We start from the raw sequence: 18,773 nt of genomic DNA on the forward strand, positions 1-18,773 counted from the left end.
CCCCTAGATATCCCAGGAGATCTTTATCTAGAACTGTTTCTTCCTCTTTTAAATTTAAATTATATATCAAGTACCTGCCAGTCATTTGGCACATTCCAAATTTAAACAGGGAAGACTTGTTTTTCCAGACACTTTTTCAAGACTTATCTCTTTAAAAGCCAGAACTGGTTCAATTTATAAGCCAAGTCGAATGTTAGGAACAAATTATCGAAGTCTAATTAACAATATGTGTCACATTCTCTCACTGAGATATCTAATTACTGATAAATACAAAGCTGTAAATTTTATACTTCCTTCAAATCCCTTTTTCCTTGGTACATAGATGCCAACCATCTGGCAATCTCCCTGCTGTGGTCATTCCTTTTTGAAATAAATGGTCTGAAGCTGAAGTGAAAGTACCAGAATTTGTAGAGAAGTCAACAGAATTTGGATTTGACCAAATTCAGACTCTTTTTTTTTTTATGACATCATTTCACTTCTAGGAAATACAACATAGTCCCAAATGCACAGCAAATGAAAGAAAATCTTGGAGGACAGGGCTAGGTGATGCAGAAAGACATGTGGTTCCTTCTGAGAAGTTGAAAACCATGTTCTTAAAAGCTCTGCTTGTTATTTAACAACACTTGAGAGTTTTGTGGCATGTAGGGACTTGCCTAGAGCTGCTCCCTTCCAACATTTTCAACTGCGGAACCTGGAAAGAAGGTGTATGCATGCTGTGTGCGCGTGTGTCTAGTAGGACTGTGGAGCAGGAAAAGTCACATACAATTCAGAGTAGAATAAGACAGCAGAATAAAACAGCAACAAAACCCAGTGCTGTTCCATGACCAGCAGAATTAATGAAGCCGATCGCTTTGTATCTGGGCTAATTGACTTTTTAATTGAATTGTACTGAAATGGCAATGTGAACTCATCTCTTGTAAGACATCAGAGAACCCACAAAGCAGAGACGTTATGAACTCCACAACCACAAGAAAAGCTGGAGCTAGAGCACATGCCTTCTTGGGCACCAGCAATTCAATATGGGAGGATAATCTTGAGCAAGGAGTGGGTTTTCTGGCACTTAACAAGATGCAAACTTTCTTCTGAATCTCTCCTGGAATGTTCTTAACCTCACTCTTGCCTGTAGATTTCCTGACATCTAAGAAGGGCTTCACTTACATTGCTGCTTTTTCCTCTGTGGGGGCATTAGCAGGGGTTGACTCCTCTGTCCAGATAATTATTTTGCAAAACCTGTCATGACCTCATATTTCTGAGAGCTTTGCTCTCAATTACAAGCTAGGCTGAAAGCAATCAAGGCCTTCAGCAGTTATTATGAAGAATGGAGAGTAACTACGCACATGGGGCACGAGGCAGAAGCCTCATTTCCTCTGGAAATGATCTGAAACTCTGAAAGGCACAGCCAAAACTTAGGGAGAATTTTCTAGGAGGCATCACTATCAGCTTTTGAAGTCTAACACTTTCTCTTTATGGCAGGTCCCATGCCCAAAGCCCCAACATTAGCACAGAGAGCCTGTCGTGTCCCCTGACAGCAGCTGTGGTGCTCTCAGATGTGACATGTCACACCTTTATTACTGCATGTGCATCTGCTTGGACAATTTCTATACCAATATTTCTGGGAAACATAGGAAATCCTATCACTGTTTGAGTAGCTCCACACAAGCCCATGTTTGTTCTTTTATTTTATCCTTTGGTAAAAGAATGACATGGAGAGCGTTGGCAACACTTGTGTCTTTCAAGAGTTGGCCTATTCCAGTTGAGTGTCCTGGAGCTCCCAGGAGAGCTCACAACTTCCCACCTCAGGACTGGAAAACATCACCTACTACTTGTAGCCTAGAGTTTCTTCTTTAGTAGGTTGCACTGGGAAACAATAACGCACTGGATGTCTTGTTTCTCTTTCTCCAGCATGGATTTAATGTAATTTGAAGAGTAATAGATCTCCCAGGAGATAACTGTGCAGACCCTGCTCTGTCTCCTGTTTCTGGGATCAGTTACACCACATTCACAATGCAAAACCATCCAGAAATGGGGCTGGGACATTTCCAAAGGCTGTGGTGAAGCTCACTAGAAAAATAGGGCACAGTGCTCTGAACAGAGGGCAAATCTGGTTAACTCCTGCCTTGGCTCAGCTCCAGGGAAAGCCCCGCTGGAACTGCCTCTGCAAGGTGTCACTAACGAACTAGCAGAAACGAGATGCGTTTCTATGACTCTTGTACTGTGGGTGGGAAAGCTGTGTATAATGTGAAAATGACGTAAAATCAATTTAGTAGCCCTTAAAATCCCAGATGTATGTGGCTGCCAAGGAGGCAGGTCCTCCAAGGAGGACCAGCGCTGCCAAGCTCAAGGGTCCTTGCAATAGAGTTCAAGGATCTCCATGTTGACATTGGGTGAAATCAACTGTGGCTGTGACAGATTTTTCATCTAGATTAGCAGAAACATTTTTCCTGTTTTTCTGAGCTGGGCTACCCCATGTCCTTGTGCTGCCAGTAATTAGTGCATGATCCATGGGACCCGTGGCAAGGGCCATACTCACCTCAGGGCTGCCAGATCAGCTGCAAGCATTAAACACTTTAATACCCTCAGCTGCCTCTGCTCCCTCGTCTCATGGGATCAGTTATTTCTAATCCTGAAAGCTCTCTGCTTCATGACTCCCCTGGGCACAGATGTCCTCCTGGAGCTGGTTGCACATGGATAGGCAGATGCGTTGCAGAAAGCCCATCAATGAGATGGAGTGAGGAAGGTAAGGTATGCTCCCAACTGAGGGAAATACCAGGGCATCATTATGTGGTGATTCAGTCTCCTCTCCTAATCACCAGGCAAGGATCAGAGAGCCTTGAGGGGCTTCACCCTCAGCCCTGTAGATGCAAACTCCCTGCAGAGCAAGTAAACACTCTGTGTATCTCTAATCAGAGCCTAAGCGTGCGTCTAAATTTAACATCCAAATTGTGATCCTCTGTCAAAGACATGCCCAAATCTGTTGGTTTGAAATGAAGGAACAAACACAGCACTGAGGTTCAAAGTGTGTGCGTGGGGAGGCCATGGAGACAGGTCATTTGGGGGGATCAGTGCAGGGCATGGCTACTCCGGCCGGCTGGGGCATGGCCTGGGGGATGTTCTTTGGGGGGTCCTCCTGGGGGTCTCCTGCAATGTGTGGGCTGCTGTGTTTGTCGGCCATATCGCAGAAAAATGCTGCAGCCTGCCAGGAAGCAGGTGTGGCCCCAGCCCCACCTTTTGATTCCCTTCAAGAGGAACATTTAAAAGCAATAAAACCCCAAAACACAAAACAAGGAGAGTGCTGAGTGCACCAAGAGCAGCATTCCTCTCACTAGCTGTGGTGGGGGCTTAGCCCAAAGTTTTGAGATCAGAAGATTAGAGAAAAATCATCATTTTCATGGGAAAACAAGGACAACTCTTCCTTTATTGCTCTTTTGCCAGCACACATCCCAAACTCTCTTTCTTCCTCTTCCTTTCACTCTCTTGCCCCCGACTCCCTTCTCTCTCCCTTTTTTCCTCACTACAAGAAACAGTTTTCCCCCGAGACAGATACTGATCAAAACCATCCCCAAGCACATCAACATCTTTGTTGGAAGCTACAAGTACTAGGAGCTGGAGGGGAGAAGGGAGATGCGCTTGATTGTTCGAATAATCGATGATGGGACAGTTTAATGAATTTCAATGATCGCTGGGGAATAGAGACAGAGAGCAAAGGAAGTAAATGGTATAAGATGGTGTATAAGGTGGTGGGTGCAAGGCTTTGAGAAAGTGAATGAGAGTTGGGACTGTCTTCTTCTGGCTTAGGTGGTAGCTGAGCAGAAGGGGTTCAGCTACAGTTGGGGCAACACTCTTACATCCGCCTGCCTAAAAAGATCAACTAGAAAGCTGTCCCTGGGTTTTTAATGTTGGAAAGTCACAGATTAAAAAGTACACTTCTCATACAGTTGTTGAGCCACATCTGTGAGATGTTTTGGTTCCCAGCACTGAAATAACCCATGTACACTCTGTGCAGAGGCTGGGCTGCTTGGTTAGTATTTGCCCTCTTCTCTGCTGTAGCAATGCTGAAGGGAATTAGATCCTTTCTCGTTTGGTGCCTTGCTCAGTTTTAGTGAGTTCCGCACCGGTTGCGCATAAAGCTGGGCTCGTGTGGTTTGAATTCTGCGGGAGACGAGTGTTTTTCGAATTGTTTTCTTCAACTTTGAAAAACAAACAAACCCATCCCTTCCCAAGCCATGGCACGGAGCTGTTCCCATGATCTCGGCAGCATTTCTCTGAACGAGATGCTGAATCCGGGCTAGTGGCTGGCACTGTCCCTGGAGATCCTGCTCCTGCATTCGGTTGTGCATCTCTGCTTGGTTTTGCAGTGAAGTAGAAGAAGTACATCCTGGAGGTACTACACAAAGCCAGAAAACTAAAGAAGAGTGCCCCTGAAGTTAGGGTGTTTCCTTCTTCAATGTATCTCAGGGTTTTTGAGTGCCCGTGGATGGTTTTTGAAGGGGTGATGTTTGCAGGGCTGTGTTTTGCACCAGCCAGCTCATGGGGGCTGTGTTTGTGTGGGTACAACTTTTGGCTGGACTTGCAGAGTCCACCAGGGCGCAGCCGGGCTGTTCCTTCCCCATCTCATCTTTCCAATCTCCAAATGACTTGGATAGACCTTTGGAAATTGTTGCCAGATTCCTGGAGCAAGGTGGGCAATTGTTTAAAACCCAGTGAGCAAGACTTTTACAACCAAGGTCTGTCCTTGCTCGGAGTGACCTGTGAAATGCTGCTCCTGTCATGCAGCGAGTGGCCCGTGGGCAGTGCCCAGACCCTGTGCCGTAACGATTTCATGTTCAGCTCCGTTCCTGATGGTAAAGTGGCTGCATGCTGATGGGGTGGGCTGTACTGGGGGCTGCTCAGCCACAAAGCTGTGGAAAGCCATGGGATTAATGAGTGTCACGCTGGTGCGTGGAGCAATAACTCTTGCCTAGACTGCCTGGCATGGCAGGGGGTCACACACACATCCTTGAGTGGAACGGATACAGTCTAACGAGCACCACGGAGATGCTCATCCCATCATCTGCCAGCTGGGCCAGGCAGGTACTTGGGTACCCTGGGCAGCTTGGATTGGCAGCCTCTAAGGGGTGTTGGAGGAACAGAGACTCTCTTGAAGGAGTTTGGGGGAAGCCTGTGAGTCATTGACTTGTGTGGGGCAATCCAGGCCCCCCAGGCTGGTAGACCTGGCCTGGTGCTGGGACACTCTTTTTTTCCTAGTTAGGCTGCATTGCTGCAGGGGTTTGTAAAAAATGTTTCCTTCTGAGACAGTGCTGCCTTCCCTGGGTCAAGTCTGCCACAGCCAACGGACCTGCGAGGGGTCCTGCTAGGACTGCCATTGAGGGCCGACAGTGAGAGCGTGGTGGGACACTGTTTCCGGAGAGGTGAAGGCAGATGTGGTAGACATGAGTTTGTTGGGCAGGAGAGGAGAGCAGGGTGGCCTTCCACATGGGAAGGGTGGCTGGGAAGTGTTTAATTACCCTGATGTCCAGCTCCTCCTTCCCCCATGAACACTTTTGCCACCTTTGTCACCGTGCCAGTTGTTCACAAGTTGGATCCTCAGATCCAGACTGGCTCTAAAGGCCGCTTTCTCCATAACAGTCTCTGGCATCCCCAAGGCAGCCACTCACCCCCTTCTCCCTCAGACATCTCGCCCATTGCCCCATCCTCGTGGCGCTGACTGTGCCCTGCTGCTCTACCTGCTGCCCTGGTTTGCTCCTTCACCACAGCAAGCAGACATTATGTGTCTTTGCCTCCAAGCCATCCTCTGTCCATGTGCAAGGCATCACCTTGTACATGAAACCAAGGCCTTTCTCTTGTCACCTTTCCACCTGCAATGTGCATTTCTGTCCAATGCTCTGTAAAGAATCCGGGGAGAGCCTGATTTTGTACTGCTGCCAACATCTAAGCCTGGCTCAGATATGTCACATAGCTGAGGTTTCTCTGTCATTGTTGTAAGCTTCCAGGAGCTCGTCTGTTAGGAGAACTTGAACAGGCTTGAACTCCCCATAGCGTTATAAGGGTCAGTGATCTTTATCTGTCTTGGCATTGCAACATCATTCTAGAGCAAGAGTTAATCACACAGCTCCAGAGCTGTGGAGCACTCAGTGGGACCTGGGGTCGCTGGAGGAGGCCTGGGGGGTGAAGGAACCTTGCAGTGCCAACTGCCTTGCTTGCTGCTGGCTCCTGTCCCAGAGAAAGTGTGACATCGGGGAGGCTGACTTGCTTGTGCCAAAGGCAAGGGGAAGCATCCTTATGTGTTATTCCTAACCCCCTTCCTCTGCTCTCTCCTGAAAAGATCATCTGCTTTTCCCTCCTCACTGATCATCGCTTCCTGCCCTCCCCCTTATTGGCAGTAGGGGGGTAAATCCTACCCGTGGTTCAGAAGCTGCCATTGCACAGGTAACCAGGAATGTGTTGGGGGGTGGTGACCATCTCGTTGGCCAAGGAGGGCAGCTAGGACAGCTAGGAGACAGGGAGGAAACAGCAGATCCCACTGGTAGCTCTGATGGGAATGGGGTACCTGTTGCCTCTGAAAAGAGCAAGCCCTGAGGGGCTGGAGATGGGCAGTGCTGTGGGAAGGGGGCTTGGTGGGAGCTGCTCACCAGGCAGGGTGCGAGGGGACCAGGCGCTGGGCACCGCTATGCAGCAGCCCAAACACGTTGGCACAAGAGCCATCTGCAGCGTGCCAAATACTCATGTGAGCGTGCCCCGACTCTGCTGCTGCTGGGATTGTGCACCTCTCTCCGGAATTCAGCTCCCAAGGAGGCTGTTAGTGCCAAGGTCACATACCTCGGTCACTGCAAACTAGCTGGTCTAGCAGGCATGCCGTGGTCATCAGCACAGACTACAAGAGCCCACAAGGGATCCTGGGCTCTTTCTTGATTGCTTTCTCCTGCCAAAACTCATACTGAGCCTTTCACATTTTCCTTGTGCTTGGGATGCAAATCATCTTGCACTGATAATCATTCCTCTGTCCTCAGATCACTGAGGAAAGCTGCTATGTGAGACCACACCATCAACCCTCCCTGCTACCTTTTGGATCCACTGTCCAGTTTCAGCCAAATTTAACCAGATATGTAAAGACTTGAAAGGAGTTAGGTTTGCACAAGCTTGTGAAAAGCAGCAGGAGAGAGGAGAGAAATCCAAATTAGGACTCCCAGCTGGAAGAAAAGGCTCTAATGTGAGCCCAACCCGATTATTAGACATCAGAGAATCCACACAAGAGAGAGAGCGCCCAAGGCAACCAAGCTTCATGAATTCTGCTGCTCACAAAACAGCTGTTTATTTAGGTGTTGCAAAGCCTGTGAGATCCTTTCTGGGATCCCAGCACACAACTCCCATCTGACCCACCAGAGCTATGAATCCAGACCGGGCTCAGCTCCCACGCCAGCCTGAAGAGAGGAGCAGCTCTGCCCCGTGTTTGAAGGGGCTCTAACCCTGAGCTGTTTGACCCTGTGAGTCCTCATCTGCACCTTCACTCAACCTGGATGTTTGCAACGAGGACGCTGGCTACACCACCTGAGTTTCAGTAGTCCTGAGATGCCCTTTCTGTGATTCCCTGTGGGGAGTATACATGTTCTCCTGCGATTGGTAAAATTTGTTGGGAAGCAGTCCAAGAACATCTTGGCTTGAAGACCTGGGTGAGGGACCATGTGCATCGCTGGATGCAGCTGAGGAGCTTTGGTGCTCAGCAGGACTCGGAACGCTTGGCTTTGCTCTGCCTTGCAACACAGCCCTGACCACCATGCCTCTTCCCTCACCTTTTTCTCTCCTACCAGGCAACTCTCATTCACCACAGACCTGTCCCTGCACTGATATGAAGATCTTCTCATTCCCCTGCCCAGCACCCTGCTGATCTCTCCCTTCTGGTGCCTGAAGGTGAGCACAGAGAGCAGCTTTCTGCTCTGCCTGCAGCCTCTTTCACTCTCTTGCCATCTGTCTGCCTTGCGCTGCTCCTTCCCATCCCTCTCCCGTGTTCAGAGGCAGCAAAAGGACACAGAGGACAGAGAATGAGTGAGTTGATCAGGGCATGATCCTCCCTTGTAAAAGAATGGCTGGCCAGGATGCCGGTAGCTATGCCACAGAAATTCCCTGTAGCAGATTTTATTGAATGCAAAGAAATACCTGCAAACTGGTAAAAAAACCTTCAGCTCCCAGACCTGCCTGCCCTTGGGAAACCTGCCTACAGCAGCCCACCTCCTCTGCTGTACCCACAGTGCCCTACCAGCTCATGCAAAGCCAGCCCCTGCCCTGGGGAGCACAGGTTTTCGCTGGAGAAAAGATTAACCCCCAAGACAAGCATGTTTGTCCAGGCTGGTCTCATTGCCACAGCGTGCCCTTGTTGGGGTGTTACCTCCCACTCCAGACTGTCTGCTGAAAAGCTTTCTTTCCGAAAAGCTTTTCTGAAAGCTTTTGCCATTGCAAGACCTCTGCAGAGCAGGCAGCTGTGCGCGAACGCTGCTTGCAGCGCCTGCAACAACCAGGTACCAGGCTGGGCACGCAATGTCCCTGTCAACCTGAGCCATATGGAGCATCTGTTCATGGCATAACCAGCATATTCCAGTCTGCCTGAGTCACAGCATCTATCCAAGGTACAACCTGGTCAGTCCAAAATAGTCCCATAACACAAGAACATCAAAATAGCCACACTTGGCCATGTCTTTGTAATCTCACTTCCCAAATGGCCGGTTTTGATTGCTTAGAGGAGGAGCATAAGAATCAAGGCACATCTAACATGCTCCTTCTCCTGCTTTCCAGCATCAGTGTAAGTACACGGTTGTTCTTGGGCTGTTGTGTTTCATAACCACCACTGGAGCTATCCATCCCAAATGGATCGAAACCATGTTTGAAGCCAAGCACACTTTTGGCCTCTGCAATATCCTGTGGCAATGTGTTCCAGAATTTAATTATGGCCTCTGTGTGGAAAAAAAAAACACCAACTTCCTTTGGTTTGTTTCAAACCTGCTGCTTGTTCGTTTCAGAGCTACAAACCCTCCTAACAGCCCTTGCAGCCTGCCCCTCCCTGGAGCTCCTTCTTCCAAAAATTAGGAAAGAAAGTTCCTTTGCTAATAAACCAGTACCTGCCCCATTGCCAAGGAAAATTGCGGTTGAGAGAAAAAGTGCTTGCTCAGCAAATCAGCTTGCTAATAGACAATGGAGCATCGGTGTTGCCAACCCAGTTAAAAAAAAAAAAAAGGGTATTTAATCCTCTTATGCTTGCACGTAATATAGAAGAAAGCCCACTACTGCTCGAGGTGCAGCTGCACTTGCATACTCCACATGTGGCAAAAAAAATTGAGGTGAGTGGAGAAGGGAATGCCATTTCTGTAGCATGGAGGTAGCTGGAACAATCCTCTAGGACTTGCCTTGGAGCAGTTGGCAGGAGCGTAGGATGCAAAATGCATTAGTTTCTAACAGATGTTTGATTCCAGGTGTTACACCTCCTTTGAACTCTCCCTTCATACACGAATGATGCTTGTTTGTTTGGAGGGCTGGGAGACGCGCTGGTTTCTGAGAGCATGAGGATTTGAAATACATTCATGGTGCAAGCTGTAGCTAAGGGAAAGGCTCAGGAGAGGAGCAGATCCTGCTGTGCTCTCCCCTCGGTGGGAGCTGGGCTCACTTTTGCAACGTTATGGAGTACGATAGAGCACAATGAGCAGATGGGGAGAAGCAGAGAGACCGAAGCCCCTGGCTGGGTTAGAAATCTCTTGCCTGCTCAGTCCCTCAGGAACCCCAACCACTTATCAGACAGGCGGATGTCCCTGAACTGTTCCCGATAAGGTGAGGTGCGCTGCACATTAGGAGATGATAAGGGTGCACAATACCAAGCCCGGTGATTTTGCCTCCCCGAATACCGAGACAGCCCAGCCTTCCTCAGGAGCCTGATACAGACTGTTTGCTTTCCGTCCCGAGGCTCCGATAACCTCCCAGGTCTCTCTAGCTGACAGCCTGGAGAGCCATGGCAGCTCCCTACATGTCCCACGCCTGCTCTTTGCTGCCCTGGATGCCGGAGCAGAGGACGCAGTGGGCTCCGTGCCCTCCTGCCTGGATCCAGGGCACCCTGGGCGAAGCGGGAGCCCATCAGCCACAGCCCTGCCTGCCCCGGCAAAGCTCCGGCCACCGCACAGCCCAAGTTTCCACACATCCTGGAAACTCTCAGCCCTTCGCAGCAGCAAACCCAAGCGAGCGCCAACTTTTTTTAAGAGTTTTGTCCAAAACAACCCCTGTCGTGTGACAGCTGATCTTTGCCCCTCTGGAGTGCTGCACTCCACCAAGTCTGCCTTTTATTCCCCCGGGGGGCTGATTAGCTGATAACTGCTGTTTGGAAGGGCCCCGTTTGCTCCAAGTGCCCAAGCCTCCCTCCCTGTATTTTCACCTCTTTTCTCAGTGCTGCACACGTACATGGGAAATAATTCCTGCACACCCTGAACTGGGACTGGATTTGCTCTGGGATTTCATCTTATTTTGCCATCAGGCACCTGATAGTGAACAAAGTTGCACTGATGCAAACACGCATACGTTTATGTACGCGCCCCCGTGCAAGGCAAGGACAGTGGCTTTTGCTTCAGCTCCCCAGCTCTGCTGCCTGTCGTGGAGAAACGACAGCAGGGTTGGGAAACGCCAGCACCCTGCCCATACCTAGGGATCCCCAAGGCACAGCTGAGTTTGAGATGACAATGGAAGTGGCTTCGTGGGGAACACGGAAACAGACCTTGGAGCAGGACCACCTCACCCTGATTATTGAGGTTGTATGTGGCCAACAACTGAGCCTACAGCTGGACGCCATCACTGCTCCTGCCACAGCACATCCATTTACTCCAGCACAGGCATGCTCCCTGCAGAGATCCTTCCCTGTTCAGACACCTGGAAAACTTCTCTGTTGGGTGCCTCCTTGCCTGCCTTGCTCAGCAGCATGGCTTTTGCATTTGCTACCCAGAGCCCACCTGCTTACGCTGGCTGCAGCATGCTAAAGTTTCCCAGCTAAGACCAGATGCAAACTCTGTGGAAACACTGCTGAAGCTTTTCCTGGCTCCTTCCATAACCCCCCATGCTGGGGGCTGCCAGAAGGGAGAAAAAGATGAAAGGCTTTTCCTTTGCATCCCAAAGCCCTATCTTTAGGATAAGGCTGTTTCCAGCAAAAGTTACTCACATGCAAAAGCAGTTCCATGACTAAATCTCTGCATCCTCCATGCCTTCCTCCATCCATGCTGTACAGACTGCTCTCTGAGTCATTTCAACTTCCCCCACCAGCAAGCAGCGTGCCTTACCTGTTGCGACAGGAGAGAACTCTCCTGAAGTTTATTGCCTCTCTGCTCTCACCGCTGAAAATCCTTTCCCGCAGCAGCACCTTGCTGGCTGCCGGGGGTCCATGGTGCTTGCAAATCAGAGGAGAGGGCTCAGAGAAATTCCTTCAAGAAGAGATTTTGCTGGTTGAAACTCCGGCAGCACAGGTTGAAAGCAGTGAGGGAGAAAGTTGCAGGAGGTGGAACTCCCTTGCTGAAGAGCCAGCCCTTCCGTGACGGACTGGAGGAGGAGGAAGAGGAGAGGCATCGCCTGCTCCCTTGCTGGAGAAGTGAACCTGCGTGTGTGTGTATGTCAGAGCTGGGCAAGGACCCAAGCCTTAGAGCCAAATAATTGCAGAGCTTTTTACTGTTAGATTAACTAGTATTGCCATGAAATCCAGGACCCCAACTGCAAGGGCGGAGGGGTGTGTGGGGGGGAGAAGAATATGGCACGTAAATCCCTCCAAGACACCTGAAAAACCCAAAGATTGTTTTTTAACTAGCTGCCAGGTGGGTGTTACAAGGAGGGATGGGGAGAAGGGGGTGGGGGAAACCTGAATCTGCCCTCAGAGCAGCTGCGTGCCGAGAGGCACTTTGAAGGTTGTTGTTGTTTGTGTTGGGGGAGCCCCCAGAAACCCCAGCTGCCGCCAATGAGCCCCAGGGTGCTCGGTGCTGTGCAGGCAGAGGATGAAAAGGTGGTCCCTGACCTGAAAAGGCAGGAGGCAGAGGAAAGAGAGGGAAGCAGCAAGGAGAGATGGCAGCACAGGGAGACCAAGTGTTGTATTGGAGCTTTGGGGAATTTTTCTTGGCAAAGGAAGAGCATCCTGACTCTGAGGGTGTTGTTCAGGGCTGGACCAAGGGGAAGGGACGTGGACCCTTCTGTGAGTGTTCCTTGTCACGTTGGCTAGAGCATGGGCAGTCTGTGGGCATGTTCAGTTCTCTTTGTCCCAGTCCCCTTCCTCCTCCCCTCCTTCTTTTCCCCCCAGTCCTCAGTAAATGCTAACTTTTCCCCCTAGCCCTCACTAAATACTAACTTTTCCCCCCTACCCTCAGTAAATGCTAATGTACCCCCTTTAGATTGCAATGGGGTTTGAACAGATACAGGGTAGGTCTCAACATGGGAAATCAATGTTCAGGTTTAGGTGAAGTTTTTCCTCCCTGTGGTGTGTTTTTGCAGATGAAATGACCAGAAAGCTTTCTGTACAGTTTTAGGAAAACAAAACCAAGAATATGGAAACTGGACAATTTTAACTGTAAACAATCTGAGTAGGTGCCTAACTGCTCCTTTTGAGGCTTCATGCAGGGCACAATGATGGAAGTGAGCACAGGAGCGAGTGAAGGAGAGAGACAGACCCTGTTAGCATCCCGTTTGAGGAGAAGTGGTTGATGCAAACTTGCACCTTGCTAATCACCAGCAAGTCCCCCAGGACAGCAGGTTATGAACCCTCCAGCTACACATGCAGCTTTGACTGGAACTTGTCTCAAACTAGACACTGTTGAATTAAATCACACCAGTCCATGGGAAAATCCATGTGATTTCATGGTGCAAAGCCAAAAAGATGTGAAGAGGTTGAGCCATGATATAGTTGGGGTTGTCGGTGAAGGTGAGTGAGAGCAATCTGTTAAATTCACCAGAAAATACAGTTTTGATGGAATCAAAATTGTTCTGCATTTTAGATTAAATCTAGTGAACAGTTTGTACCAAGAAAGAGAGGAAATTTGTACGGCATGGTGAGGCTAAATGATCTCTCTGGGGTCACCATAGGACAGTGCTGGGTTGGAAACTGATCTGCTAGTTTTTGTGCTACGAATGTTCAGGCTGCGTGCTCCCCTCGCAGGATCTTAACTCTGCTTGAAAAATGACTTTAATTTCAAACTCATCATGGCCTTTCAGAAATAGTTTGAACTAAATGAGAAGAGGGCATAAACCCAGTTGGATTTACATGTGCGGCTTGTCCATTTTTCCAGCTGGTTTAGTCAGATGACTTGTAGGGGAACTTGCAGGGAAGTTTTGAGGAATATAAAAGTGATAGGAGGAGTAACAGTACCTTGAAATTGCAAAGCAGCTCCTCTTTTTTAAGATGTCTTAGGAGAGGAGGTGAGCTGATCAGTCAGTAATGGCAATGGGAGATGCACTTGTGCGGAATGAACAGAAAAGTTGCTTCACGTGGCTGCGTCTCTCGCAGCCATGGAAGGTGAGAAAATCAGGTATTGGTGGCTGGATTGGGACTGAGGCAGGGCTCAGAACAATACTTGTATTATATGTAGACATACCAAGGTACAAGTGAGCAAACCTCTGGCTTCAGGGCATCAGCTGATTGCTACAAGAACCAGCATTTCCCTGTGTTTGGAGCCTTTCACAACCAGCCAGGTGCCTTGCTCCTTTCGCCTGCATCTGGAGCAGCAGGTAACCCTGGAGACATTGGGCTTGGGGACTTGGTCTCATCTGGTATACCAAGGTGTGAACTCTCAGCTAGCAAGGCTCACAGTGCTGATCTTCAGCAAGGCAAGAGACTGTCATGACACTCACAAGACAGCTTTCCTTTTGGCACTGTCTCGTTGCTCTTCCAGGTGGTCACAGAGGCCCTCTCTTTCAGTTCCTTTTCTTTGCTATGCTTTGCTGACAAAATGCTGTTTGAGGAAGCTGGTGTTCATGGAAGAGCCATGTATCAGGCAGACCCTGCAGAAAGGTTGGGCATAAGCTAATGGTGATTATTACCTGATCCCCTTACAAAACACGTACAAACACCCTGTGAGTGCAAGAGCCGCTGACAACTCCACCTCGTTGTCAGCAGATTGGTGACACCGGGTCTTCCTTTCCACAGCAGTGGCAGAGCATGGTACCAGTCTTGTTGGCTGCAGGGGACTCAGTTTCAGTTCTCGGAGAAGACTTTGCTACCTGGCTATGGAGCAGAGAAACATCATATTAGCTGAACAGGTATAGCTGGAAAAAAAAAAAAAAAAGGCTTTTTCGGGACACGAGTGAAGGAGGACTTGATTGTCCAAATGCTTGCCTATTTTTCCAAATGTACCAGATGGTTTAATAAGAAATATTGCCTTTTCTAATTAAATCATGGCATCGGGGTAAGCAGCACTCTAGCTATGGAGAAGAAACCCCAAAATCCTCAGATTATAGTTGACTAGGACACTAAGACGGACTGTTGCCTTACATACAAAGGCAAATACGGGCTCTTAGAACCCATTTGGATTGGTTGCTATCCCAGTGATCCAGGAAAGGAAAGAAGCACAGGAGAACTTCTCCTGAAGTCCAGCTGTTAATTCTCTGTCAGTGGTGGGTGAGAGCCTGGGACTGGTGAAGAAAACTGTCTGGGTCTGCCTTCTCAGCATTCCTACTCAACTTGAAGTCAGGCTGGGTTGAGAAGAAAAGTGTTGTGTTTGTCCCAAGGACCATCTCCTGCTCCTGCAGAAAGGGGTGGGTTGCAGAACTACCTGTGATGGCAAGCACAGAGGATTGGAGGAAAGAAAGAAGGAAGATGGAGCTGTGCGTGACACCTGGCTTTGCCCTGAGTGCTGCTTCACACTGCTCACAGTCAAACAAGCCAACAGAAGCTCTGTAAGCTGGTGTCAACATTTCATGCTGCCACATCCCATGTCCAGGATCTCGTCCCGTCAGATGCAATGGGCCCTTTTCCAGGGCATGGGGAATGTCAGAGCTCCATCACTTGGCTGGCAAGGACTCTCCTTTCTCCCTAATCACGGGAAGAGATTTCATTTCCTGGTTCCACCCAAGATCTCCATTTGATAAAGCCAAGATGTTCTGCTGTGGGTTAGCTGCATGCAAAGAGTTTTGCAGAGAAGCAGCATGTTCAGGCTAGGGTAGGGAAACCACCACAGGCCTCTCTGGACCGACAAGAAACACTTATAGGGGCCTCGCTGCCAATGGCTATACCTACTCACTGCCCTGGGGACCAGATCTGCCTGCCTCCTGAACACATGCCTCCAGGCCCATCTTCCAGCTCATCCTCCTAGATGTGTGCCCTTCTTCCTGGCCAACACTTCCAACTGGCCCTGCCGGAGCATTGCCTCCATGGATCTGGAGGTCAGGGCAGTGCTGTTGAGATGTGGCACTGGGGTGTTTCTCCAAACCCTCCTGCCCTCAGAAACAGACATGATGGTGCAACCCCCTTTATCATCCCTGGTAGGGATTTGGGACTCTTTTAAGTGAGCTGGCCCAGCCAGTGACTGAAATGCTCCAGCTGTTGTGGTAAGGGTGGGCAACCAGCCTTGTGGTGGGCACTTCCTAAGCGGTCCCAGCTCCCACTGCTCTCCCATGGTGCCTGATCTGATTTATCAGGCCACCTTCAAACCTACAGCAAATGTCCACCCACTGGTGTGCCGAGATCTGATGGACCCCAAGGCAGAGCCGAGGCAGGCGGAGAGTTACCTCCCTCAGGGACAAACAACTTTTGTTTCCCCTTTGCAAAAAGGACAGCCTGTCTGTGGGTCTGGCCTTTGAGCCTCAGCATCTGCTGTGCTAAAATGCTCTGTGGGTATGTTTGCACGGGAGCGTGCAGAGACTTGCAAGGGAAGGGGCGATTATCTGCCTGGAACAACAGCAGCATTTTCCCCAACAAGCGGGAGCGTGTGTGCTGGGGGAGGGGAGGATCCAGCCCTGCGCAGGAATCAGCTCCCTGTGCTTGTGTGTGCTGGAACCTTGTTGACCAGCGCTAATGATAACCCTCCATCAAGCTGCTCTGATGAGTCAGGATCTTTCCTGTGGAGTTGCAAACCACCATGGAGCTCCCAGCTGGGCAGAACACAGCCGGGAGCGAGGCGGGTGCTGTCTGCAGAGAGGGACAGGCAGGTCGCATCTCTTTCATCTTCTTGAAGCCTCCCAAGGGGCACAGGGTGGATCCATCTCTCCCTTTGCAGCAGACCCTCTGAGTGGTAGCCAAAGGCCCTGAACTGCATCGCTGCGTGCAAACCTGATTCTCACTCTGAGACTCACCCTTTTTACCCAATACAAATTTGAACTGGGATTTCCTTAGAGCAGCTCCAGGTTATCCTGGCCTGAGGTCCGAGAGGAGTCCACTGATGAGTAGGTTTGACTCAGGCTACACCTCATACTTAGTTTTGGGGATAGAGGCTGGTGCAATGCAAACCACTCCTTCTGGTCTCCCCAGCATCCAGTGCAGGCTCCACTAAGACATCTTTGGCTTTTGAGGCTGAATGCTGAGGAGTCCCTGCTCTTACATGCGCAGGAGGGCATCACCACAGAGCTCATGCTGGAATTGGGCCCCCCACTCTCTATGGTGTTGCACAAGGCTATTGTGTGGGACAGATTAAACACATTGGTAAGACTGAAGGACACGAGGTTGTTGGCAGTGTTGGACTGGAATCCAAGTCTCTTTGTGGGGTCATAACCACTGCTGTGCCACGCTTCCCTCGCTGGCTTCCCCACCGAGGATGATGCACACTGATTCCTACAGGGCACTGCTGACAGATCCCTCGCCCCTTTAAAAGAGATGAAGTCATCTGCCTCCGAAGCCATCTGGCACCAGGACAGAGTCAGAAGCTCATCGCAACAGAAGGCTGGGATGCCAGCCCACAGAGGGGATGTCATCGCTCTACAGACAGATGGGACCCTGATGGAATGGGACGAAATGCTGTGCAAGACCCCAGGAGAAGGTTTGGTGTTGCATGGAAGGCAACGAAGACCTGCCGGCAGAGAGTACCGGGGTGCGCCACGGCCCTGCTTCCATCGTCCGTGCAGAGTGGAGCCCCGTCGGGAGGCGGGAGCTGTGCGCTGTCCTCCTGGGAGGGCACGGGCTGGACCACGGCTCTCGTCATGGGACGAGCGAGCGAGTCAGCGTGTCTCCTCCTCCCCCTCCATCCGTCTGCGGAGCAGGCATTAGCTCATCTCAAGCCAATCGGTCTCCACCGCGTGCCGGATGGCTGATCTCATCGTTGGCTGGGGTGGCGGTGACTGAATCCGGAGCAGCGTGTGACTGCAGTCTCTGTGGGGCGGCCGTCGGGGCAGCGTGGGGAGAGGAGCCGCCATGTCCCTGCGAGGCACGGGGAAGTGACTTCAACCAAAACTGCCCACCAGACCTGAGTGGGTGATTTCATCAGAGCGTGCTGGGGGATGAGGCGAAGTCCTTGCCGGCGTGCCTCTCACTTCCAGGTCTGGCAGGAGGTTTCTCTCTCTGTAGAGAGATAGTATCACTGGCCTTACATTCCCAGAGTGCCCGCACAGCCAGTGCCTCTTGTATCACAGACTCCTTAACCCTCCTAGCTTAATTAGTTAAGGAGCTGGTGCTCTTCACAGGACTTCCCTGGGTCATACTATCGTTCACCGGGAATGTCCCAGGCCACCATAAGTCTTTCTGAAGTTACGGCACTGGAGCTCCTTCTCCCCACCATGCACTGCAAGGCGTGGTGGCTTCCAGCCAAGGCAGGGCCCCAGTAAGTCCATCCTCGTGGCCCTATTGCTCAGGAAGGAGCTGGGGTTGTGATGGATGGATGAACGCAGACGTGCCTTTCCATCATCCTGGCTGAGAAACCAAGTTTCAGATTGGTGTTTGTGCAGGAAAAGGAGGTTGGTGGAGGTGGCAGTGAAGAAGGGTGGAGGGGAGAACATGGGAAATGGTTGAGTCTTTACTAGGGGGTGGGGAAAGAGGACAGCAAGTCAATTTATCTGAAGGGTAGAGCAGGGACGAGAGGTTAAATTGCAACCCTGTAAGTTCAGGTGTCTGTCCAGGGGGAATGAGCTGTTCCCAGAAGATGCGTCTCTCCCCTCACTGGCCCCACACAACTACCTTGGTCTGGATGTTTAACTTTTAGTCCAGTGCACTGGATCGCATGTTGGGGATTGCACAGGCGCTGGGAGATCAGGCACGGGCAGAGCCGGGGACTGCCCACTCTCTTGCTTCACTCAGAGGTCTCTGGTTTGCCCGGCTCAAGCAGAAACCCTTTCAAAGTAGAGGTTAATTTTCAAGTAGGGAAATAACTTGTGTTTGTTCTGTTTTGGCCTGAAAAATCCTGGACCACTAACTCTTTTCCCTGGGAAAGTCCACTCCTCTCCTGCTTTGACTTGCTTTGGGAAAAAAAAAATTCTGTCCTACTCCAGCCTGGATCCTTTGTACCCTCTTCTCCTTTTCACAGCAGTCTGTAAATGTTTTCTCTGTTAATCAGTTGCCTCAACCTCAGATTTTCCTGCTCCCCTTTCAGATCCTCACTGACTGCCACTTCTCCTTCGGCTCGGTGCTGAGACCTGATGCCCAGCCATGCCTGACAGAGAAGCCAGCCTGGAACTTCCTTGCTCCAAGGGCATTATAAAGAGGTGCCATTGTGCAACGAAGCCTTGTACCAGGAATACAATCCATGTGATGATTATCTTGATACCATCCTCACTGAACCAGGGGAGCCTGAGCCAAAAGAAAAATTTAGAGCTAAACAGCTCTTGTTTACAGGAAGCCAGAGCACAGTGTCTGGGCTTGT

The 18,773-nt window shown here is 50.3% G+C and overlaps 1 protein-coding gene across 1 annotated transcript in view; it reads right to left on the bottom strand.

Annotated features, from left to right (window-relative positions):
* The window catches only part of FAT2 (FAT atypical cadherin 2), a gene marked incomplete at its 3' end in the record, with an annotated part of 61,838 nt that extends 46,413 nt beyond the window's left edge, over positions 1-15,425 (bottom strand). Inside the window, exons 1-2 of the mRNA XM_009704710.1 lie at positions 15,420-15,425; positions 11,298-11,344 (exon numbers count right to left, since the gene is read on the bottom strand). The remainder of the gene's footprint in view (positions 1-11,297; positions 11,345-15,419) is intronic.
* Between the last annotated feature and the right edge of the window lie 3,348 nt (positions 15,426-18,773).

This window comes from Cariama cristata, unplaced genomic scaffold (genome assembly GCF_000690535.1).
Source record: "Cariama cristata isolate BGI_N322 unplaced genomic scaffold, ASM69053v1 scaffold4727, whole genome shotgun sequence".
Lineage (NCBI taxonomy): Eukaryota > Metazoa > Chordata > Aves > Cariamiformes > Cariamidae > Cariama > Cariama cristata.